This window comes from Pelophylax lessonae (genome assembly GCF_965119305.1).
Source record: "Pelophylax lessonae genome assembly, chromosome: 12".
In the NCBI taxonomy this organism is placed as follows: Eukaryota; Metazoa; Chordata; class Amphibia; order Anura; family Ranidae; genus Pelophylax; species Pelophylax lessonae.
In genome coordinates this window covers 16,308,976-16,335,104 of record NC_138779.1, presented here as the reverse complement: position 1 = coordinate 16,335,104, position 26,129 = coordinate 16,308,976, and the positions used below count along the sequence as shown (strand labels likewise).

At 43.5% G+C, this 26,129-nt stretch overlaps 1 protein-coding gene across 9 annotated transcripts in view; it reads right to left on the bottom strand.

Moving 5' to 3' along the window:
• CAMTA1 (calmodulin binding transcription activator 1) overlaps positions 1 to 26,129 on the bottom strand; it is a 2,131,086-nt gene that overhangs the window by 1,480,197 nt on the left and 624,760 nt on the right. The gene's annotated exons all lie outside the window — the stretch shown is intronic.

The following is a 26,129-nucleotide window of genomic DNA, read 5'->3' as shown; positions in this document are numbered from 1 at the left end:
TTGCCACAGGAGGCTGAGCTGGGGACTCATGAGCTGCATTCTTCTAAGCAGAGGGTGCCGCAGGAGGCTGAGTTGGTGACTAATGAGCTGCATTCTTCTAAGCAGAGGGTGCCGCAGGAGGCTGAGTTGGGGACTCATGAGCTGCATTCTTCTAAGCAGAGGGTGCCGCAGGAGGCTGTGTTGGGGACTCATGAGCTGGAGTCTTCTGAGCAGAGATCACTACAAAAAGCTGAATTGGGGACTCGCAAGCTTAAGCCTTCTGAGCAGACGTTGCCACAGGAGGCTGAGCTGGGGACTCATGAGCTGCATTCTTCTAAGCAGAGGGTGCCGCAGGAGGCTGAGTTGGGGACTCATGAGCTGCATTCTTCTAAGCAGAGGGTGCCGCAGGAGGCTGAGCTGGGGACTCATGAGCTGGATTCTTCTAAGCAGAAGGTGCCACAGGAGGCTGAGTTGGGGACTCATGAGCTGCATTCTTCTAAGCAAAGGGTGCCACAGGAGGCTGAGCTGGGGACTCATGAGCTGGATTCTTCTAAGCAGAAGGTGCCGCAGGAGGCTGAGTTGGGGACTCATGAGCTGCATTCTTCTAAGCAGACGTTGCCACAGGAGGCTGAGCTGGGGACTCATGAGCTGCATTCTTCTAAGCAGAGGGTGCCGCAGGAGGCTGAGCTGGGGACTCATGAGCTGCATTCTTTTAAGTAGAGGGTGCCGCAGGAGGCTGAGCTGGGGACTCATGAGCTGCATTCTTCTAAGCAGACGTTGCCACAGGAGGCTGAGCTGGGGACTCATGAGCTGCATTCTTCTAAGCAGAGGGTGCCGCAGGAGGCTGAGCTGGGGACTCATGAGCTGCATTCTTTTAAGTAGAGGGTGCCGCAGGAGGCTGAGCTGGGGACTCATGAGCTGCATACTTCTAAGCAGACGTTGCCACAGGAGGCTGAGCTGGGGACTCATGAGCTGCATTCTTCTAAGCAGAGGGTGCCGCAGGAGGCTGAGCTGGGGACTCATGAGCTGCATTCTTTTAAGTAGAGGGTGCCGCAGGAGGCTGAGCTGGGGACTCATGAGCTGCATTCTTCTAAGCAGAGGAAAAGGCTGAGCTGGGGACTCATGAGCTGCATTCTTCTAAGCAGAGGGTGCCGCAGGAGGCTGAGCTGGGGACTCATGAGCTGGATTCTTCTAAGCAGAAGGTGCCACAGGAGGCTGAGTTGGGGACTCATGAGCTGCATTCTTCTAAGCAAAGGGTGCCACAGGAGGCTGAGCTGGGGACTCATGAGCTGGAGCCTTCACAGCAGAGGTTGCCAACAGAGTGTAAACTTGGAACTCATGAGCTGGAGAGTTCAGAGTAGTGTCTGTAGCAGAAAGACAAGATGGGATCTCAAGTGCATAACTCTTCTGAGCCTCAGCTGGAGGGCAAGCAGGGATGTCAAATACTGGAGCCTTCTGAGTAAACACCACAACAGATGGGCAGAGCTGAGAAAGTACTAAAGCCTTCCAAGTAAAAGCCATGGCAGGAGCCTGAGTTGTAAAGTCGTCTACAAAGTTCTCATTGCTGGAGTCCCCGAGACATATAAGAAGTCAGTGGGTGATCCAGCCTAACAGAGTACACCCATGAATAAAATATCTGTTTTGGGAAGGCTAACCCTTAAACAAAACACACCAAGTGAACCTCAATTCATCTTTAGATCTTTGCAGACTTTCAAGGGAGCTCCACATTAATGATTACATTTGCTGGGCATGTTTAACATTCTGGAAAACATGCGTACTATTTAGTAACACGGCTTCAAATGAATTCCAAACCCAGAAAATATTATAGTTTCAAAAATCCAAATTCCCTCTGGGTTCCCTTTTAAAAATCAAAGTAGCAGTTCCGTTGCCGGTGCATGAAATTATAAAGTGGATTTATAGGCAATGCATACAAATAATATTTGCATAAATTTAATTTGTAGCATAAAGTCGAAGAGTAAACAAAAGGGCAATTTAGAAAATTATGGAAGACAGGAAAGGCATAGAATCCGAGCGGCAATCTCGCATCAGGAAGGTGAGAGAGGGAGATGTGATGGATGCTTATCAAGAGATCATGCCAACAAATAATTACACCAAATTAGTCAAAGGGAAAAGGCGCTTTTTTAAAGGTGTAACATAATTAAGCATGAGTTACATAGGTGACCACAAATCGGCTTGTTCCAGGGCAGCAGCTGTAAGGCTAGCAGGCACAGCCAAGCAACTAGCATTTTTAGAAAGAGGTCAGCAACAGCAGCCCCTGCATTTGTCTGATGACAGGTTCCCTTTAAAGCCTCTTCACATATTCTCGCCTTTAACACCATGAATTCTTAAAGCAGATTTTGGAAATATTGTTTAACGTCTCAAAATTTTAAGGACATTATAAAGATTGATGCTCTGGGAGGAAAAAAAATGATTTTTCTTTTCGTGTTTACAATGCTTCCCGAAATACCATCCCTATTTGTCGCTTTTATGTTACTCAGCGCCGACTGGTAATATATATACGCGATGTGAGATGCGGTTTAATGGCGGCGTTATTTTGTCTCGCGTGACGCACGAGCCACAGTAAAGGCAAAGTCAGCTAAGACCGGGAAACTGATTGCGTGGCAATGAAATCGTGAAGTGTTTTAATCAACATTTTTATTGGTAATTCTTTTTATTATGATGATGTGATGATTTTTCTCACTCGCTGTCTTAAAATGAACATATTGAGATGTAAGGAACGGCGATTAAAGTTGCCTTGTTTCATTGTTAATTGCATCATACGCAAAACGCTTCATATCATAAAGTAAAAATTGGCTTTTTTTTCTTGAAAATTTAATTTTGTTTTTCTTTCTGAAAACTTGTTCTGTTTTTTTTCTTCAGTGACGGTTCACATTGGTGCGATGTGGGAACCCTGCGAATCCACTGCGGGTTTCCGCATCGCACCCGACTCTCATGCAGTTCACACTGCCATATGCGAACTGCTGGGAGTGTCAATACAAAGTTAATGACACCCCCAGATTGGTTCAGATATCGCAGTGCAAACTGTCAGTTCAGGCAGGAATCGGATCGCATAGGTGTGAACACCCATGCGATCCGATTCTGGTGCAGACCAAAAAAAGGGACCTGCGTGACTTTGGTCCGAATGCGATGCAAATTCAGCCATATAATCTGTATGGCTGAATTTGCATGGCACAGAAATCGCATGTGATTTGCACAGCAGTGCGGTGCAAATCACATGCGATGTCTGACATTGCTATAATGTGAACTGGCACTTAATGAAACCTTTGGAAGATTCTAAACTCTGTACCAATAATGAACTTCCCCTGCAATAAAGGGATGTATGCCCACAGAACAGGACAGAAATCATGTATTCAACAATACATCATCAAATGTATTTCTTTTAAAGCAAACAGTGTAAGTACATTAAAGTGGTTGTAAACCCTTCCATATACCCAGTGAAGTGACTTGCCTCAGGTGATACACAGAGATTAAACAAATTCCCCTACATAAGTTGTACATGTTTATCTGCAGTCTTCTCTTCTCTACAACCATTCAAGTTCCAAGCTTGTCTGAGAGTTCAGAAAAAAGGGGGGGCGGAGAGCTGACATTACACTCGGCAGGGCTCAGTGAGGAGAGGTCTGGTAGCTGATTGGAGGGAAGTGACACACTCCCCTTCACACAGCACATAAGAACTGAGCTGAGGCTGTCAATCTGCTGGAGCTCCCTCTGGTGTCACCATTTTTCTCTTGGTAAATCTAAACTTGATTGTACAAAGATTGCACGGCCAGATTGACCCATTAGGGTAAGTTAACATCTATGCAGGATGCGTTTGCGTTTTTTCTGCCATGTTTTGCTGTGCATTTTGCATTTTTGAACACACGTTTTTGACATGTTTTGCTTTTCTTTTCTTTTTTTGGGTAATAGGAAAGCCTGATAGTTCTGTTCATGTAATGCGACTTTGATGCCACTGCGATGATACTTTCTCTGGCTCTCAAGTAGCATCAAAGTCGCATCAGACTCCATTCACACATGCCATAACTTTGATGCTACTTTATTGCGACTTTGATGCTGCTTAAAGCATAACTCCACTTTTGTTGAGAAAAAAACATTCCCCTCTGGGTGATCTCTGTACATTTTAACAAACTTTGTTGCAGATTCCTACCTTTTGTTATTCTGAAGAAATCATTGTTTGTTCCTCTGTGCTGAGTGGTCCTAATGGGAGTGGTTTCATAATTATCTATCAGCTGTGGCAGCTGCAGAGAACCGATGAGGAAATCTGCTGGGCCTACATCCCTTTAGACGTGTTCCTATTGGGAGCCAAACATGACATTTTTGTTGCAGGGGATGCCAGAAATCTGACTTGTATCTTAGTGCAGACTTCTGGGAAAATTGGTGAGCCAATCACACAAGCAGGAAATGATGTTTCTGGGGGTGTGGTCAGTATACATTCTGTGTACAGAACAGCTCCAGGTAGACATATTGCATTGCAATTTCAGAAAATGTCAACAGCTGCAGGTTGAAAAGGAAAGGTCAATTTTAATAACATTGAATTACAATATGATTTGTGTCGCAATTATATGCGCTATATTGTTTTTTATTTATTTGCTTTTTTTCTTTCCCCACGAAAGTGGAGTTACCCTTTAACGTGTAACTCCACTTTCATGGGAAAAAAATAGCAAAAAAAAAAATAAAAATATAGCGTATAGAAATTGTGACACAAGCAATATTGTAATTGAATGTTATTAAAAACGACCTTTCCTTTTTCAATCTGCGGCTCTGTAATTCTCTGTAAAATATGGCAAGCTGGAGTTGTTCTGTATACAAATGGTGTACAGAAAGCCCCCCCCACCCCCCCAAAAAAAAATATTTAATTTTCTGCGTGGGATTGGTTTACTGATTTTCCCAGAAGTTTGCACTAAGATACAAGTCACATTTTTGGCATCCCCTGCAACAAAATTGGCATTTTTGGTGAGATACGGTACTTCCAAAAGGAAATCACATCTTAAGGGATGCAGACCCTGTCACTTTCCCCATTAGAGCCCTGCAGGTGCAGCTGCTGAATGATTATTATAAAATCACTCCAATACAGGTTCACTCAGCATATGGACACAAAGAAGAGAAACAAAAAAAACTGAGAAACAAACAGCTATTTCTTCAGAACAACAAAAGATAGGAATCTGCAACAAAGTTTGTTACAACCCCTGCAATTTACAGAGATCACCCAGAGGGGAATGTTTTTTTTCAACAAAAGTGGAGTTACTCTTTAGGTCTCGGCTCACAATGAGGCAATTTGTCAGGCGACTTAGCCGCCTGAAAAGTCGCGCTCCATTCAGAGCAATGGATCCGTTCTAATCGGAGCAACTCTAGTCTCTCAGACTTAGAAAAAGGTTCCTGTGCTGCTTTGGGAGCGACTTGCATTGACTTCTATTAGAGAAGTCCCGCTGAAATCGCTCTGCACGGGGCGGCTTGAGAGTCGGGCAACTTTGAAGCCGCCCCAGTGTGAACCCAGCCTAAGTTCCAGAGAGTTGCAACAAATTCGCACTCCATAAGCAAAATGGTCATACTTTCCTATTAGCAAGAAACAAAAAAGAAAAACAAAACGCATCAAAAATGCAAACCTTGCGTTTTTGTTGCAGGTCCATTGAAGTCTACTACACACAAAATGCTATCTGTTGCAGGAAAAAAATTCCCTGGCCGAAATATGTATAGATGTGATCGTGTCCCATAGGAAACCCTGGTAAATGTACTGTAGTGCGTTTCTGCAAAATGTACTAAAAAACGCATAGGAGTGAACTAGGCCTAACCCAACTCAGTTATGTATTTCTCTGTTTGCCTGGAGTTCAGTTTGCGAGGCGCAGTTTACAATATTTACATAATTTCTATCCCCAGAATGGCTTTTTTCTGCTTTCAGTAACTCTTTGCAGAACAAAAGAAAAAAAAGACAAAAAAAGTGTTTGCTGTGGCATTGCGGCGCTGTGTGACAGAGAGTAATGGGCTCGACCTTTAATTCATACATGATCCTGTCACACTGTAACAACAAAAGCATCTGGATAAAGGAGTAGGTCATCAGGACGCCCGGTGACAGACACAAAACTGGATGTCTACAAACTTCCAGGAAGACATCTGCCGCGCTGACAGTGGAAATTCTGCTACGCTGAGTTTGTAAATAATTAAAGCCGAACTCAAGACAGATGTACAAAACATATTCCTTCACTCGTTAAAGTGTATCTAAACTCAATCACTAAAATCAGATAGAAGCTTTTAGATGTTAACAAAGTTCAAAAGTCATTTTTAAAATTTTGAAATTTGTAGCTTTCATTGAAATAATACCTGGTGATCCTGCCATGTCCAGGCACTTCCTGTTACAGGGTGACAACGTTCTGTCCCTGTTTTCCAACTGTGCCCCTACATGGACGCCCTGTTACAGGCATTCCGATTAGAATCTACAGGTGGCCATTTCAACACACATTAAAGTGATACCAAAGACTTTGTGTTGTTAAAAATAACAAACATGTTATACTAACTTGCTCTGTGTAATGGTTTTGCACAGAGCAGCCCCCATCCTCCTCTTCTCGGGTCCCTCTTTGGCTCTTCTGGCCCCTCCTTCCTGTTGAGTGTCCCCACTGCAAGCAGCTTGCTATGGGGCCCCCCAAGCCGAGCCGCAGCTCCCTGTGTCCATTCAGAAACAGAGCCACGGCCCAGCCCCGCCCCCTCTCTCTCCTCATTGGCTCACTGACTTTGACTGACCCTTCAGCCAATGAGGAGGGAGAGTCCCTGACACTCCTGCAACATCACTGGATCGAGATGGGCTGAGGTAGATATTAGGGGGGCTGAGGCACACAGAAGGTTTTTTATCCTAATGTATAGAATGCATTAAGATAAAAAAACCTTCTGCCTTCACAAACACTTTAGGCAGGCATCGTCCACTGCTGTCACTGTCAGGAAACCTGTATTAAGAAATGCCATGAATGCATTGTTGGAGTGCATGTAGACAGCCACTTCTTGTCTACATGTATGAACATTGGAGCTGGGATTCGTCACTTTCCCGGTCTCTATATGACTACCCACTAAGGCTCATCTTTGAGAGCGAGCCTTAGTGGGTAGTCATATAGAGACCGCACCTCAAAGGCTCATCTTTGAGAGCGAGCCTTAGTGGGTAGTCATATAGAGACCAGCACCAGACTGACAGGCCCCATCCGCACATGCTGTAGACACCTAGTGCCAGGCTTAGGCAGGGGAACATGTGAATGCAACTTTTATATACTTGCTTTTAAAGCAAGTAAACCACTGGACTTTTTTTTACCTACCTGCAGGGCAAAGGCATAATGTGCTAGTATGCTGTTCCGCCGCACCGTTCCCCCTGCTGTCTGGGCCCCCCTGTGTGCCTACAGGAGGTCTGGTGGTAACCCCCTCCCGGCGGTCTTACCAAGTCACCTTAGGTTTCCCTGTCTCTCAGACTCGCTATGTTATCCTGACTTCCTCATTCCTATGTCAGAGGAATCTAACATGGAATGCTCTCTTTTGGCAGAAATACACGTCCCTCCTGGCTGGAGCACAGAGCTCTCTTCCAACAGGGCCACTGAGTAATACCCAGGTCTTGCTTTTAAGGAGTATGCAAAACTGCACACTCACTCAACCTACTGCAGGTCTCCAGTAAGACCTGGACACTCACTCAACCTACTGCAGATCTCCAGTAAGACATGGACACTCACTCAACCTACTGCAGGTCTCCAGTAAGACATGGACACTCACTCAACCTACTGCAGGTCTCCAGTAAGACCTGGACACTCACTCAACCTACTGCAGGTCTCCAGTAAGACCTGAAACACTCACTCAACCTACTGCAGGTCTCCAGTAAGACATGGACACTCACTCAACCTACTGCAGGTCTCCAGTAAGACATGGACACTCACTCAACATACTGCAGGTCTCCAGTAAGACATGGACACTCACTCAACCTACTGCAGGTCTCCAGTAAGACATGGACACTCACTCAACCTACTGCAGGTCTCCAGTAAGACCTGGACACTCACTCAACCTACTGCAGGTCTCCAGTAAGACATGGACACTCACTCAACCTACTGCAGGTCTCCAGTAAGACATGGACACTCACTCAACCTACTGCAGGTCTCCAGTAAGACATGGACACTCACTCAACCTACTGCAGGTCTCCAGTAAGACATGGACACTCACTCAACCTACTGCAGGTCTCCAGTAAGACCTGGACACTCACTCAACCTACTGCAGGTCTCCAGTAAGACATGGACACTCACTCAACCTACTGCAGGTCTCCAGTAAGACATGGACACTCACTCAACCTACTGAGGGTCTCCAGTAAGACATGGACACTCACTCAACCTACTGCAGGTCTCCAGTAAGACATGGACACTCACTCAACCTACTGCATGTCTCCAGTAAGACCTGGACACTCACTCAACCTACTGCATGTCTCCAGTAAGACCTGGACACAGGATTGGAGACTTCTTCCCACCAACATCTCTTCAAAGTCTCCAAGTTCCAGACTCTGATCCAGGATTACAAAACCTGGAAAACACTGATAAGCCAGTCTTTTCCACTCAGAAATAATACTCTGGAGCTTTGCACTGTGCCTCAATGCAAATCCCTTGTTTTCTATCTATCCTCATTCAGTGGCAGGGCTTCTCAATGTCACAATGTCCACTGGTTATGCTACACATCCTTCCATAAACATGTAGACACTGCAACAGTGGCGGCCTGTCCATTAGGGGCGCAGGGGCGCAGCCCCCCCATCCATGCATAGATTTCGATGGGTTTTTTTTTTTTTTTAAGCACGTGATTAGAGCCAGAAGCTCTAAGAGGCTTCAAAAAAAGGGTGGGCTCGGGGCACAGAGAACTGCGCCCTGAGCCCACCCAGTTGTGTGACAATAGCGAATTAATATTCACTATTGCCAAACTGATTCTCCTCCTGGCCAATTAGGAAGCGGGTCCTGAGACCCGTTTCCCAATTGGCCGAAAGAAGAAGCCATGCTATTGGCCGAGGAGGAGGAGGGAGGAGACGCAGGGGAAGCCCACAGAAGAGACTGAGGGGGAAGCCGCTGCTGCCTGTCCAGGGTGAGTGAGCCGGCGACCGGGTGGGGTTAGGTGTGTGGGCTTGAGCTGGTGTGGTCCGGGGGGGGGGGTATTGTGTGGTCCGTCTGCTGAACCCCCACCCCCCCCCTTCCCCGGCCCATGGAGCACCAGCCGCAACTGCACTGCAACATGCTACTTCTGCAAAACACTCACTGTTCATTTAATATATTTATACATTGAAGGCCGAGATGAGCAAAGGGGGCAGGAAGCAGTGAGAAAATTCTGTTTTGACGTATTTAAATCTATTTTATTTTGAAGTGTTTTAAATAATTTATTGTCTTGAAAACACATTGACTCATGCGTAATAAACCAGCGAGGAGGGTGGCACAGTTTGGTATCTTCGCCCTGAGCACTGGATGACCTTGTCCCGCCACTGCCAGCAGCTACAGAGGTTAACGAGGAATTGTTTGTTTAAAGTGCTTTTATTGTTTGTTAAAATATGTAAATACTTTAGTGTGCGTATTCTCAGCACAGGTTCACTTTAAGTTTTTGATAGCGTGCAGAAGGGTTACAACCACATTTAGATTTTTACTGCAATCTCTGGGAGATTTTTCCTGAATCCTGGCCCATGCTAAATAGAGTGGAACTAAAAAAAAAATGGAAGATTTGCTGTGTTAAACGGAACATCCAGAAATCTTAGGTATGCCTAAGCAGTGCCCTGCAAACTGTAATCTTTATCTGAAATTCCCCCTACAACATACCTCCCAACTTTCTGAGATAGAAATGAGGGACACCTATTAGCAAAAGTATGTAGGCATAGGATACGTCCCCTGAGACACCCTCCTAAGAGAGAATTGTACAAAAAAACTACAAGTGCTTTTTTTACCACTGCTATTCCTTTATTTTGTCTTTTGGAATTTACAAATGCATTAATTTAAAAACCAGATGAAAGGTTTAGCCCTGGGAAATAGTTTTTCATAGATAAGTAGTGCATTTTATATAACTATATAGATCAGACCAAAATGAGTGACAATGAGGAGGAGAGAGGGACTTTGCTCAGAATCAGGGACAGCCCCTCGAAATCAGGAACAGCTGGAAGCTATGCCTAAGATTATGCAGAGTAGTTCCTGGGATGTGAGTGTGCCTAGGCACACCTGTGCCTATAGCCTTATAGCTGTATATCTGCAGTGTGAAATTATCTAAGGCAGTTTTTGTCAACCAGGGTGCCACGGCACCTTGGGGTGCCACCTGAGTTCCCCGTGTTACTGAGAACAAGTGACCCAATTTGTCCTGGATTAATGTCATGAGTTGCCATGGTGCCACCAAGACCACCATAACGACTAATGACACTCCAGAGCCAGGACACATGGTGTAATTTATTACAATGATGATGGTGGCCGTCTCTCCAGCATCATGGCAATGCACGACTCTGATCAAGAGCAGGAGGCATGCAGGGCTTCCCCCAACATTCAAGAGAAAAGTCCACCTCCTCCAGACCTCTTTCACCTCCTATTCCCTGCTGTGCTGCTGGAGCCAAAAGGCTCTGATTTGAGGGAGGAACTGTGTGATTGGGATACTCTGTGATCAGGGGGACTGTGTGATTGGGTGTGATGTGTATGTGGGGAGGGGGGCTCTGCTGTGATGGAGGGGCTCTAATGTAATGGAGGGACTCATGTATTGGGGGAATTTGATGTATGTGGGCATCACTGATGGGATGATAGGCTCTCATGTATGGGGAGGCTCTGACGTAATGGGGGGTGCCTCTGACACAAAGGAGGAACTCTGGTGTAATGAGGGAACTCTGAAGTGTTGGGTAGCCTCTGACGTGATGGGGGAGCCTTTGATGTGAAGGGGGAGCACTGACAGGATGACAGACCTCTGATGTGATGGGGGGGGGGGGTGCTGATATAATGGAGGGAATCTGATGTAAAGGGCTCTGTTGTGATGGAGAGATCTCTAATGTGAAGGGGAACATCGGATGAGAAGGGGGAACACTTCTAATGTGATAGGGGACCCTGATGTGATGGGGGGACTCTGATGTAAAGGGCACTGCTGTAATGGGGAGACTTCTGATGTGAAGGGGAACCTCTAATGTGAAGGGGACTTCTGATTTGATGAGGGGACCTCTGCTGTGAAGAAGGACCTCTGATGTGAAGTAAGGCCTCCAATTGTGCATCATCCCAGGTTTCTCACTGATAAGTAACATTTAGTCCTTTTAGAATGGGGTGCCTCGAGATTTTGCATATTTTTATAGAGTCATGTAACTGAAAAAAAGATTGGGAAAGGCTAATGTAAGGCTGCCTCTGACTGCTAGCCTCAGGAGATTTAGGATGAGATTTGGTGATGTCACTACTGTGCTGCTCACTGTTCTCCTTGCTGGAGGCTTTGATTGACATGAGGAAGCAAAGCCCTGCTTCTACCAAGGTGGCTGCCTCTATACAGAGACAAAGTGCAGGTCAAGGCATAGTAAGTCAGTGATAGAAAAGAGTCAGCTTCTAGGAGAGCACAGGAAAATTTAGTGACTAGTCCTCTGCCCTCTGCTTGCCTTTTTTTATGGGCATAGCTTCCAGAGTTCAGGGGGATACAAGGGCTGTGATAGAGGAAAACTCTCACAATACAGACGGCAATAGAAACCTAACAGAGACTTTTAAAGCAGACCTTCGAGTAAAATTCTTATTTTCCCATGCAGTGGGACTGTGCCTGCACTGCATAGGTTAACTGGTCATTTTTGTCTAGGGGATTGCAGAGTGGAGATATACTTAACTAAGTATAAATCTGTGTAGGAGAGAATAAACTTTAATGGCACAACAAAACTCACATCACGTTTAAAAATATGAATATTTTATTGAACATATAGAAACTTGTTAAAAGTTATTTCTTACTATTTTCCTAAGCATATATAGCAAACTCATTTGCTGAAAAGCATCATCAACCCTAGTAGGAAATAAAATTCACAAGGTAACTCAAACCACAGGTTATTTGGGAGACATATCCCTAAAGTTTTGCTACCCATGGGAGGCCATTATTGATCTGATATACTTACCTAATCCGTGCTGATCCTCCGAGCGCAAGACCGGTCCCCGCTGCTCCTGCCCCCCCAGCCCACTGCATGGGAAATTAAAATTTTGAAGAGAATTCTTTAAAAAAGGGTTTACCGGGAGTTCCACTTAAACAATAAAGGTTAAAAAAATTCACTAAAAATATAAGGAAATGTCTTTTTATATCTGCCAATTAACAGGCAAGGCTATTCTGTTGTGTATACAGTATTCCCAGGAGAGCGGTCTATAGCCATCTCCAGTACAAGTGCATATTTCCTGAGACTTTTGTATGCGGACAGTGAAAAGGCGACTCCGGGAGCCAATGTCATTGTGTGTTTCTCTTCTCTCTAGGGCTCTGGGAGAGGACAGATAGAGGCTGCTCAGTATTTAACTTTCAGATAACCACACACAAAGTACATGAATTTCTCTCCCAGCTGCTGTAAGTTCAATCCACTTCTGCTGCACACACGCCGCTGTGCTCCACCAAATCTCCCGCTCTGCAGACCTCATTTACAAAATACAACAAAACTCCAATGTCACTAATTAAAAGGCGAAATACTCCACTGGTTCTGTTTTGTTCGGAATATGACAGCTCCCGAATAAAATGTCTTGTAATTTCCTGTCTTTGAGAAATGCCTTTACTTCTTCAAGGAAGAGGCTCGAACATTATTTGGATAATTCCAGGGACAATATGTACTAATGTGTGCATAGGTTATCCTAATTAGCAAGACTTGTTTTCTGTTGTTCTTTGAGTGTTCAGCAGATTATTTGAGACAGCATTCGTCTGTTAAGCTTAAAGGGCCAGTCCACCTAAAAGTGAGCCAGGTGGGATGAGTCAGCTCTTGGCTTCCTGCACTCACACTGGGCATGGTTTAACTGAACTGTGCCCGAGTTCAATTGTCTCCCTTCCTCACTCCCTTGCTGGTCTGTACTCACACTGGGCTATACAGAAGTGCTCCTGGACACACTTACATCAACACCTCTGCCAACCAGACTACTGTAATCTCTGAGCCACAAATGAACCATGCCCAGGACCAAGTGGTCTTGGGCACAGTACATGTAACCATTCCCAAGCATGGCTTGGAGCACTCACACTATAAACATGAACCCGACCAAGAGAGTGAACTGTGCCTGGGCAGGGATTGGAGCACTCACACTACACAAAAAAAGTGGGCCAAGGGGGTAAACCGTATCTAGGCCTGGTTTGGAGCACTCACACTACACAAATTAAGTAGACCAAGGGGGTGAACAGTGCTCAGGCATGCTTTGGAGCATTCACACAACACAAAAAAAGTGGTCCAAGGAGGTGAACAGTGCCCAGGCATGGTTTGGAGCACTCACACTACACAAATTAAACATACCAAGAGGTGACCCGTGCCCAGTCATGGTTTGAAGCACATACACTACACACATGAACCAGACCAAGAGGGTGAACAGTGCCTGGGCACAGTTTGGAGCACTCACACTACACAAACGAAGTGGAGGAAGGGGGTGAACCCTGCCTAGGCACAGTTTGGAGCACTCACACTACACAAACAAAGCGAACCAAGGGGATAAACTGTGCCCAGGCCTGGTTTGGAGCATTCACACAACACAAATTAATCAGACCAAGAGGTGAACCATGCCCAGGCTTGGTTTGAAGCACATACACTACACAAATGAGCTGGGCCAAGAGGATGAACATTGCCTGGGCATGGTTTCGAGTACTCACACTACACAAACAAAGTGGACCAAGGGGGTGAACAGTGCCCAGGTGTGGTTTGGAGCACTCACACTACACAAACGAAGTAGACTAAGGGGGTGAACAGTGCCCAGGTATGCTTTGGAGCATTCACACAGTACAAACCAAGCGGTCCAAGGGGGTGAACAGTGCCCGGGCATGGTTTGCAGCACTCACACAACACAAATGAATCAGACCAAGAGATGAACCATGCCCAGACTTGGTTTGAAGCACATTCACTACACAAATGAACTGGACCAAGAGGATGAACAGTGCCTGGGCACGGTTTCAAGTTCTCACAGTACACAAACAACGCGGACCAAGGGGGTGAACCGTGCCCAGACTTGGTTTGTAACACTCACACTACACAAATGAACTGGATCAAGAGGGTGAACTGTGACTGGGCATTGTTTGGAGCATTCACGCTACATAGAAAAAGTGGACCAAGGGGTGAATCGTGCCAAGACATGGTTTGAAGCACTCACACTACACAAACGAAGCAGACCAAGAGGGTGAACAGTGCCCAGGCATGGCTTGGAGCACTCACAAGACCCAAATAAAGTGGACCAAGGGGGTGAACCGTACCCAAGCATTGTTTGGAGCACTCACACTACACAAACAAAGTGGACCGAAGGTGTGAATCATGCCCTGCATGGTTTGGAACAGCCTTTTTCAACCAGGGTGCCTTCAGGTCTCTTCAGGGGTGCCTTGGCAAAATGCCAACATCTGCCTAATTTATATATACAAGACAGCAAATGGATTAAGCCTGCCTTTTAGTTACACAAAAGCACAAGTTTTCCTTGCACACTATTACAGTTTTCCAGCCACCGGCATCCTAACAACCAGTGACGTCGCCAGTTGATGCGAAGACTGTCGGGCACCTACACAGCCTCCTTGTTTGCCCATTCCCTGCCTCTCTTCATGGGGTCACAGTAGCTGAGTGATGGAGAGAAAATGAGGGAGAAGAGAAACATTGGAATACTAGTCAGTACCAGTGTGCAAAGTTGTATTTGTTTTGGAAGGTGAAACCACATCTAATGTTGGGTGTCCTATGTGCGTGGATGTTGCTGTGATATGTAAAGCTATTAGTTTTGGTTTTTACATTTTTGAATGAGGTGCCATTTTTTTTTTTTTTTTAAATCAAACATAATCTTTATTGAGATGTCACTTTCAGTTACAAGTAATTGACAAAATCTCAACAATATAGAGAACATCACTGAGCACGCATTTATGCAAACAAAGAAGTCATATCCCTTAAATATATTACTTATATTACTTTAAGTATTAGTCTTTCCATGGTCATATCTATTGGAGCCAGATCGGGAGTATCTAACCATTTGCCCCATACCTTTTCAAATTTATGCAGGGTTCTGCTGTGTTGATATATAAGGAATGCCATTTTAGAGGGTGCCTTGACTTATAAAAGGTTGAGAAACATTGGTTTGGAGCGATTACACTACACAAATAAGGTGGACCAAGGGAGTAAACTATGCCCGGGCACAGTTTGGAACATTAACACCACACAAACGAACTGGACCAAGGGGTCCAAGAACAGTTAGAATTGCCAGTTTGAGTGCACCCAAGTACCCCGGATACTCCTGTTATAATTCCTATCCCTCTTTCCACCTGGGGGGTTTTGGTATCCCAGAACAATTAAGCCCCAAATTAGATGAAACGTGTTAGTGGGCGGTTTCCCCTTATGGTTGGAGACTAAGCTGAAGCTGCTTTCAGTGCTAATAAAGTGGGGGTAAAGTCAAAGATCTGCTCCAATGGTCCAACGTTCCTAAGGTCCTTTGCTGGTACTGCCATCTTATCCCTGGCTTTTTCAGGTGTTTGGTCATGTGGGCCAGCAAGGAATGACGTCACTTCCTTGCAGAAATTTGAAAACTGGCAGGCATGTTTATTTTATTGCAGAACAGAAATTCTTCAATAAAGAGCTGCCTGTTCGCAATTCTTCATTAAGTCCCCGTTCACACTAAGGCGACCTGGTCGCCTCACAGGTCGCCGTAGGTCGCCTTCCATAGGGAAGCTGTGGACCCGTTCTAATAGGAGCGACACAAGTCGCTCCGACTTAGAAAAAGGGTCCGGAGCTTCTTTGGGGCGACCAGGAGGCGACCGCCATAGACTTTAATGTTATGAAGTCCGTGCCGGCCGCTCCGAGGTCGCGGCGCGCTGCTCGCACCGTGACCTCGGAGGTCGCCCCTGGAAGTAGCGTCGCCTGTATGTGAACGGGGCCTTAACGTTAGTTCCACTTTAAACTATGTTCCTAAACAATAAACATCTGGCAGAGGTTTTCTCTATTCATTGAAAAAAGAATACTAGTTTTGGGCTTTACATACAGAGGCTGAAGTGTTGCGCTTACACCAGGCTTCACCGTTTGTTGTAATACACTTCAAAAGTTAAGAGCAGACTCTCCGGCAGTAAAACAACCATTAACATCCATCTTGGCGTTTCGCAATCACCTCCGTCTAGAGATGTGAGTGCTGTTTTTCTTTTGTGTTCTTTGTAAGAAAGAATTGATTTCAATACAAACTAAATAGACTTTTTCAAAGCAAAATAAAAAAAAAAAAAGGAAGCAAAACCAAATAAGTCGGGGGAATGTTTTAGCAGTCAGAGCTTCCTAAATCAAGTTTTGGTTCAAAGCTTGTGTATTGTCTGCAGTTCTGTTAATACGCGGGGGCACCTAGGGGAGTTGTCTTTGAGCGCAGTCAATCAAACGTGCATTTAGATCTTCCAACATCGCAGGTCATTCTGCAGGATCATCAGAAATTTCTGCAATCTGGGTTCTGACAGTCTAAAATATAAATGACAGTGATGACAGCCTTTTTCCAATATACAAGATTCCCCCAGCTGCCGTACTTTATGTTTTGCAAAAAAACTGAACTGCTCCTGAACCAGGTTTTATTTTGTGTGACAAAACTCGAGCAAAGTTTGAAAAATCTCAATATTGAGTTCTAAGATGGCAGCTTAGATTTATGACTAACTTATTGTATTAAAAAGCAGCAAGTGAAATAAATATAGTTTTTGATGCTGATCTTTGGTCCTCTACAGCTTCTGTTCCTGGCTGCTCGGTGCAAGGACACACAAGGAGGGTATCCATCATCACCAGAAAGCATGTTCCAGAATCAACAGGTTATATACATATAGCACCCTGTCTTGACCAGAGGCTATTGATGAAATTTCGTTTTTGCCTGGGTGGTAGTCAGCCCAGACTGATTGTATAGTTCTTCACTTGGTCTTTACCTAAGCTCAGTTGGGTTGTGATTTCTCACTGCTGCCAGTAGGTGCCACTAGTACCCAGGACATTTTTTCTTAGAGAATAGGTGCTGGAACTCCCCCCGTTCTAAATCACTTCTAGTCTCCACCCCCCTACCCACTTCTGCACACCGACTTATTTAGAGAATACAGAGCCAAGTATCATTATGTTATCCATAAATTGTATGGAATTTAGAGATAACAAGAAAAGCAGTAAAATAGATAGAAGCTGCAGCAAGTCAAACAGAGCCTGCTTCATTTTCTGGCTTGAGGATATCCAGCATTATCTAGCACCTTCCTCCCCAGCCTGACTGTCCCTGGCCCGTCTCTTTCATTAACCTCCCTGGCGGTATGATTCTGTCAGGAATTCTGTTCCAAAAGCGGTACAATTCTTTTCATGGAAATTTGGCGTTATGTATTATAGGCCTACAATTCTTAGTAATTACTGACTTAAACCTGACCAAAACAAGACTCTAGTAGACATCCCAGATGTGATAAATTTGAAACACAAACAAGTGAATTATAATCGAATCAATAATATTATTTTATTATTTAATATATAATATATATAATAAAATTATATTATTGATTAGATTATAATTCATGCGTTATATATTATATATATATATGTGTGTATATATATATATATATATATATATATGTGTGTATATATATATATGTGTGTATATAGATATATATATATATATATATGTGTGTGTGTATATATATATATATATATAACGCATGAATTATAATCGAATCAATAATATAATTTTATATATATATATATATGTGTGTGTGTATATAGGTATATATATATATATACATATATACATATGCATATATATATATATGCATATATATATATATATATATATATATATATATATATACATATATATATATATATACATACATATACATACATACATATATATATATATATATATATATATATATATATATATATATATATATATATATATATATATATGCATATATATATATGCATATATATATAATATAAAATGTGTTATGTGTTTTGTGCAACGTTTTTTTTTTTTTTTTGACTTTCCCTCCCTAGTTCCGCTCCCATGCAGCATTGCTGCTGCAGGGAACGGAACTAGGAAGTCCTCCTACCGACAGACGAGCGGCGGAGATCTCACTGGCGGTCACAACAATGAGAGCTCATCGCTGGATCGCCAGGATAAGGTAAGAGAAGCTCCGCTGCGCTGTCTGCACGCTCGGCCCATTGACCCCGAGCGTGACTCGGGGATACCGCTAATAGCAGAAAATTCCTACCCCGAGTCACGCTCGGGGATACCGCTAAGGCGGTTAATTGGATTTCACTTCTTTTAATTGTGGACGATCAGCATCACATGTGAACGTTACCAAGGGCGTTCTGCACACAAAAGTACTCTACCTAGTAACGCCCACTCCTCCAAACTGACACCCCCCCATCATGTATATTTCCCAACTGTCCCTGATTTTGAGGGGCTGTCTCTGATTTGGAACAAAGTCCCTCTGTTCGTCTTTCCTCCTCATTTGACCCTCATTTTGGTCTGGTCAATATACTGCAGTTGTATAGAGAATGACATTTTTATCTTTAAAAAAGTTTTTCCCACTGCTAAACCTTTTATCCAATTTCTAGATTGCTGCATTTGTAAATTTCAAAAGCCAAATAAAGGAATAGTAGTGGTTAAAAAATAAATAAAAAAAGCACTTGTGGGTTTAACTAATTATTTTTTTGTATAATTCTCCTTAAAGGGGGAGTGGCAGAGGGTGTGCCCTATGCCTTAATTTTTTTGCTAATAGGTGTCTCTCGTTCCCATCTCAAAAAGTTTGGAGGTATGCATTGTGCCATTTTGATATTTGTATAATTTGTTCCCTAGAGCCAGCCTACCGCTTGCATCATGACTGAGGGCTCTTGAGAGGTGTACTTAGGCAGGGTGCTGTGATGTTTCCAAGAAGCGATGTACAGCGCCCTGCTGCCACCTCTCACCAGCAATGATGTACCTGCATCAGAGAAACACAGAGTGGGTTATGTAATAAAAACAGAAAGATTTTGTTGGAATATTTTGTCACAGCGTGTTAATGAGGAGGGAAAGGAGGAATCAGGGAGGACAAAATGTGAGCAGAATAAACTTCTGCTTTAAAGAAGAATTACAGCCAAAGCTCCTTTCGGTGTACTTCCCCTGTGGATCACAGGAGTGCAGATAGTTTTGCACTCCTGTGTCCCATTTTTATCAGAAAAGCCCGCTGTCGGCTGACATCACAGAGTCGGGATCCGCCCACATGCCTGGACCAGAACCCCTGTTTAGCCTGTTAGCAAGCTGCTGAGAGCCTGAGCCAGCTGCTCCTGCTCCCTTCACAGCCCAGCGCTCCAGGGAGCACAGGGGGGCAGACCAGAAAGCTGGAGACTGACAGTCACAGCTTTCTGCTCAGGACGGACATTAGAACTGAGCAATCAGCACTTTTTGATCACCCGGTTCTAAGTCCTATGGTGTGAATACACGATTAGAATATCGCCCGATCATTCGACCACCGACTTTTGAAAAAGTATTTGTCGGTCGAAAACGTTGCCAACAAACACGGTCTGAATATCGCTCGACCGTTGCCCGCCGACCATCGAAACAGTGTTCGTCGGTCGAAAACGTTGCCAACATTAACGATCCAAAAAAAAATGTTACAGACCAATCGATTAGATATGTAGTCCTCACGTTTAAGCGGAAGTGATGTAATGTGCGTGTGACCTTAAAGCCACGCCCTTCTTCCTAGCACCGACGACGAATTACCTGCAAGGAAAACCTACAAATACTCAATACCTGCACCATAAGTCCATTTCCCATTGATCATGCTTGCATATTTTTGGTGTTTGGCAGTATAGCACTTCCATATATGGCCAATTTGCACTGTTTGGCAACCTGTTATTTGTTGTGTATGTTTTGTCTCCATTGGCACTATGCGAACATCTGTCAGATATTTTTGTATTATTTATACAAAACCCACATCTTTATGTTTTTTTGTGATATATATATTTTTTACCTTACAAAATCAATAAAAAATCAATAAAAAAATTTGTTTACACATTTATGGTGTCTTCTTTCGATTTCTTTGGGAATTTATCATGCATTTAATATATATCAGACAGTGTTGAATAATGCTTTATTTTGAAAAAGTCCTTTAATATTTAAATAGGGAATACATTAACAATAGATTTGTTAAAAACATACATGGCAAATGTCTATTTGACATTCCATGATTTATTTTGGCTGAGAGGCCTTATTTAGCTTTTTTCATTTGTGTTTACGAAACTTCTTGTACTTGTACAATGCTTCCGGGTCAACAAACGTTTCCGGGAAAATATTTTCGGGCATGCGTGATGAGGTTATACAGATTTAAACTGAACGACCTCAACACCAACTTATAGAATATCGTTCTTTCGCAAACAAACCGACATAATTTTTCTTGTCTTTCATACGGTATTTTTCGTTCTCAATATCGATATCGCTCATTGATGGCTGGACATTAACGAGTAGAATATCGACCGATCGCTCGCTGAATGGAAATTTTCGGTCGATTTTCTTATTGTGTATTCCAGCCATTAGAGCCAGCACAGGACCGATGCTGCATCCACCTAGGTAAGTATGATTTAAAAAAACTCTTCTCTTTTAAATACTTTTAAATAAAGTTGCATAGAAAAGTACAGAGACCCAGCGATGACATTAAAAGAGTCTAAAATAAGGTATGCCATAAAAATAGAAAGATCTTATTAAAAAAATAATAATAATTAGCATGTCGATGAGGGTAGGAGGGGGAACCGGCAAAGGCAAAATATAAGCTGAATAACTTCTGCTTTGTAATAGAACCTGAGCCTTCTTGCTGTAAATTGTACATTACTCACACATTCCTTATGCTGAACTCTGGCAGAGTGACATGCTCTGTCCGACGTCTTTCTAGACTTTCTAGGCCACTGAGCAGGACACATGCTCCAGGTTCCCAAGTCTAATGATGCCTAAATAAATGTCCAATGCAAATCCACAAAAGAACAGGACAACATGCAGATAACATCCCAGTATCAATCAATAGATCATTTTAGGGTCAGGGAAATCTGTCAATTATCCCCTCACCTGAAGATTTGTTCAGTGCACAATAAGTGAATCACCACTCTCTGGATTACAGAATGTCAGGACTCTGTGAAGATCAGATGGATCTACCATTCAATTGAATCAGAAATTTGACAATAGTGGATAACTACTGATTCAGTCATTAATGGTCCCTGGTGAGAACTGAACCCAGGTCCCTACTGCTAACCACCGATTCACCAAGCCATATAGCATGTGTACCTAGGTGATTTCAAAGAAGCAAGGAGAGGAAATTCACCTTTGTCACAAGCATGTTCTCTGGGGGGGGGGTTCTATACCGTAAAGATTATACAGTTTTTTTTTTTCTCCCAGGCTGTTAAAAAGAAAAAGTGAGAATAATGCCTGAACACATTATACTTTAAGGTATATTTTTAATTAAGGGGAAGAGCACAATGCTGGGATAGAGCATCATAAAGCAGATAATTTTACAGCTGGATGGTCTCCCTCTGATGTACTTGAAAACCATTTTCAAGCGACATAAACTTTAACATACCGGTACATCTGCCTACCCACTAGATCCTACATGGAATTTAAAATTTAATTATATTAAAGTATTGTTACAGTGCGCATTGCAAGAATGTTAACCAAGTGGAAAGTTAACTAGTTGCGTGCGGCGGCAGCTCCCGATTTCCCCGGCGCTGGAAAGGTCATCTTAGCAAATCATTTTCAGTTGGCGCTCGGTGTGAACCCGTCACTAAGTTAATTGTCCCACTGCTGTGTTTTGCCTGTAGAAAGAGCGAGGTGACATTTCTGCGAGCAGAAGACGCAAGTCCCTAATGAACTCTTTCGCTGCCATAGGGAAAGGGAATAACCATCGCTAGAGTAATCATCGTAACGCCACAGAGGTCTGATTATTAACAATATTATTAGCTGGCAGATTATTATGCCAGCAGATCATGCAGCGCTGGCTAATAAGGTCATTTCATTTATTTAGATGTATTTGTCAAGGCCAAAATTCAAAACTGATCATATGGCAATTAAACTGCAGATAATGCCCTTCACTTATACTTTTACAGGCCTATGAAATAAACATTTTCACAACGTCCGAAGGTGCTTTGAAGAGACTAGTCATATTTTATGGATTTTCCCATTGCTAATATCTATGTTAGCAACCTTTAGCTTCAAAATTTTCATTTTCATGCTACTTTCAAGATTCCTACCATTTGGAGACATAGTGATAGGTCTACCCAATAATGCTTGATGATGTACCACATATTCTACCACATAATCCCTAGATACAGGAATTGCTTTGTAAAGATTCCTTAAACAGGACTGAGCTAAAAGAACTGTTTCTGTAAAATGTCTTAATTGAATCCCTGATCAAGGATTCATCATCTCAAAGTCCAGTTTAAGGTTTTCCCCTTTAAAGTGTAGATTAAGGATCCTACCTCTCAAGGTCCAGCTTGGTGCTCTGTCCCTCAAAGTCTAGATCAAGGGTTATGACTCTTGAAGCATAGGTTAGGGTCTTGCCCTTAAAACCCACATCAATGGTGACATCCTTCGAAGCACAACTGGAGGGACTTGTCACTCAAACTCCAGATTGTGTCTCTTAAAATCCAGGTCCAGGTGTTACCCTTCAAATCCAAAATGTAGGGTCTTGTCTCTTGAAACTCAGTTTGTAATTTTACTCCTCAAAGCTCAGATTGAAGGCCCTGGCTCCTGAGGCCCAGTTTATGGTATTAGGCCAGAAAAACTAGAGGATGATGTCCTTTAAAACCAAACTGGGAGTCTTGTTCCACAAAGTCCAGATTAAAGGTGTCACGCTAACCCCAAACACAGGTGGTCAGACAGTATAGCTGGCTACTGTTTTCTTCACCTATAGCAGCCCCCTATCCATTAAGGCAAGCAGGCCTACTGGAACTTAGTTGCCCCCAGGACTTATACACACTGCTATAGTGCCTGGCCACCATGCCAGGGCATGCGTGAACTGAGCAAACCAAACAGGTAGTTGTGGTTGGCAGAGTGGTTCAATAATAGTCCAGGTAAAAGGCAGGCAGACTTCAGAGAATAGTCTTTATCCGATCCGTGGTCATACACAGGGAAATCCAATCTAGCAGAGGCGGGCAGACAGACAGGAAGCCTTATTAGGTAATACACACGTTATCAGGTTTGGTTGGCTTAATTCAGATCTGACCTCCACCCAGAGTCTGGCCATCATCAATCACTTTGCAGGTGGACAAGACAGACGAGAAGAAAGCCACAGCCAAATGCAGGATGCTGGAACCAGCAGCTATGACGGCGAAGGGGCACATACGCTCCTGACAAAAGGTCCTTTCTCTGGAAACGAAACTGTGGTTCTTGTCCTCCAAAGAACAAATGAAGGGTCCTACTTCATTAAACTCAACTTGATGGCAATGCTGTTTAAATTTCAACTAAGGGTAATATCCCAAAATACTTGCAAAGCTTATTATACTGTCTTTCAAAGGCCACTCTAACTTATTGCCCATTAAAGACAAGCTTAAGTGATGACAGCCCACATCAAGGTCTGAAAAAATCAGAATAAGAGCTTTTCTAAAACTAAATACAAAACTAGTGACAACCACACCTGGTCCTGGCAATCTTATTTTACTAAGGTCATTATTTTAGAAATCTTTTCCACATAACTCCACCATTAAAACATCCAATTTATCATATCGGCGAGTTAATTTCGGTCCTACTGCGCACGGTGCCTTTAAGCTCATTAGTCAGTCCGTTGTTGCCTCAATCTTCTAATTTATAAGCAATTTTCTCCTGTTGCAGCTTCAGGAGATCAAGAGGTAAAGGGAATGAGGATTCAGGGCGAGCAATATTAGATTGCTTCTCGGCAGGATAGTGAAGGCATTAGCTATCAGAAATCATTATTATATATTCTCGTCAAAATATTAATTAAGCATACCAATGGGATTTCCTCATCACACTGTTCAAACAGGTGCTATTTACCAGCTAATTGTACATTACCATAACAAATGCTGTCTATTAAAGTGTTGCCAGTGGTTTGGCTGCTATATTAGCACCTGGTATTTTGATTAATTGTCGTCAGACACAAAACACTGTGAGTGTACGGGCTTTACTTGGCAGCTTTGTTGTTTTTTATGAGTTTAGTGGTACATGCCCCAACATTGCTTATAGGAATAATTGGACAAGAGAGGAGATCTGCATTAAAAAATACCGCCAGACTGGGCTTAAAAAGATAATTGCTATTTGCAATCTCTGTTTAGGGGAAGAATACGGTTTATAACTACACAATCCCTCCTCTTTAGCTACATTTAAAGCAGAACTAAACCCTATTGTTTTCAGCCAAATAAGCTGCCATCTTAACCTCTGTTTGATCTTCAATTGCCATGGCGCTGCTCATGTGATCAATTATGACACCAGCCATTTGATGGTTTGACAGTGTGGCTGAGAACACAACCAAGGTGACAGTTAGATTCCTGACATTTGCTAGGAATGTAACTGTTTTTTTAAAACTGTTAAATCTAGGGTTTAAATCCACATTAACCGCTTTAACGCTTTAAAGCGCAGTTCCAGCCTTTTCTGTGTTTATTAAAAGTCAGCAGCTACAAAAAGTGTAGCTGCTGACTTTTAATAAACACACACTCCCCTGTCCCACAGTCCAGCGATGTGGCCGCCCGAAGCCTTGATCCTCTCCCTCTGGTCTCGGCGGCGCCGGCATCACTTGTGTGGGCACCTGGCTGTGACAGTTTGCGGCTTCACATCCGGGTACGCACTGCGCATGTGCGAGTTGCGCTGTGCTTCTTGATTGGCCAGCAATCTTCTGGGACCTCTGACATGTCCCAGAAGATTGCAGGGAGGGAGGTGGAGAGGAGAACTTCCGCTCAGGGCACCGCAGCGCTCGGAGCAGAAGTGGGAGCGGGTACCTGTCAAAACTAGGTACCCGCTCCCCCCCCCCCCAAAAAAAATGACATGCCAAATGTGGCATGTCAGGGGATTAGGACTACCTAAAGCGGAAGTTCCACTTTTGGGTGGAACTCTGCTTTAACTTAGTTATATGGCGGCAGAGTGGCTCTCCTGTGCCAGATCACGTACTAGGTACAGTGAGGGAAAAAAAAGTATTTAATCCCCTGCTGATTTTGTACGTTTGCCTACTGACAAAGAAGTGATCAGTCTTTAATTTGAATGGTAGGTTTATTTTAACTGTGAAAGACAGAATAACAAAAAAGATCCAGAAAAACGCATTTTAAAAAAGTTATAAATTGATTTGAATTTTAATAAGTGAAAAAAGTATTTAATCCCCTATCAATCAGTAAGATTTCTGGCTCCCACCGTCTTCTGTAGGCAGGTATCTTCTATACAGGTAACAAGCTGAAATTAGAAGCACTCTCTTAATGGGAGGGCTCCTAATCTCAGCTTGTTACCTGTATAAAAGATACCTGTCCACAGAAGCAATCAACCAATCAGATTCCCATCACCCCACCATGGACAAGACCAAAGAGCTGTCCAAGGATGTCAAGGACAAGACCGTAGAACTACACAAGGCTGGAATGGGCTGCAAGACCATTGCCAAGCAGCTTGGTGAGAGGGTGACAACAGTTGGTGCGATTATTCGCAAGTGGAAGAAACACAAAATAACTGTCAATCCCCCTCGGTCTGGGGCTCCATGCAAGATCTCACCTTATGGAGTTTCAATGATCATGAAAATGGTGAGGAATCAGCCCAGAACTACACGGGAAAATCTTGTCAATGATCTCAAGGCAGCGGGGACCATAGTCACCAAGAAAACAATTGTTAACACACTACGCTGTGAAGGGCTGAAATCCTGCAGCACCTGTTAGATGCCCATGCTCTTTCTTGAGCACATGTACAGGTCCATCTGAAGTTTGCTAATGAACATCTGAATGATTCAGAGGAGAACTGGGTGAAAGTGCTGTGGTCAGATGAGACCAAAATCAAGCTCTTTGGCATCAACTCAGCTCGCCGTGTTTGGAGGAGAAGGAATGCTGCCCC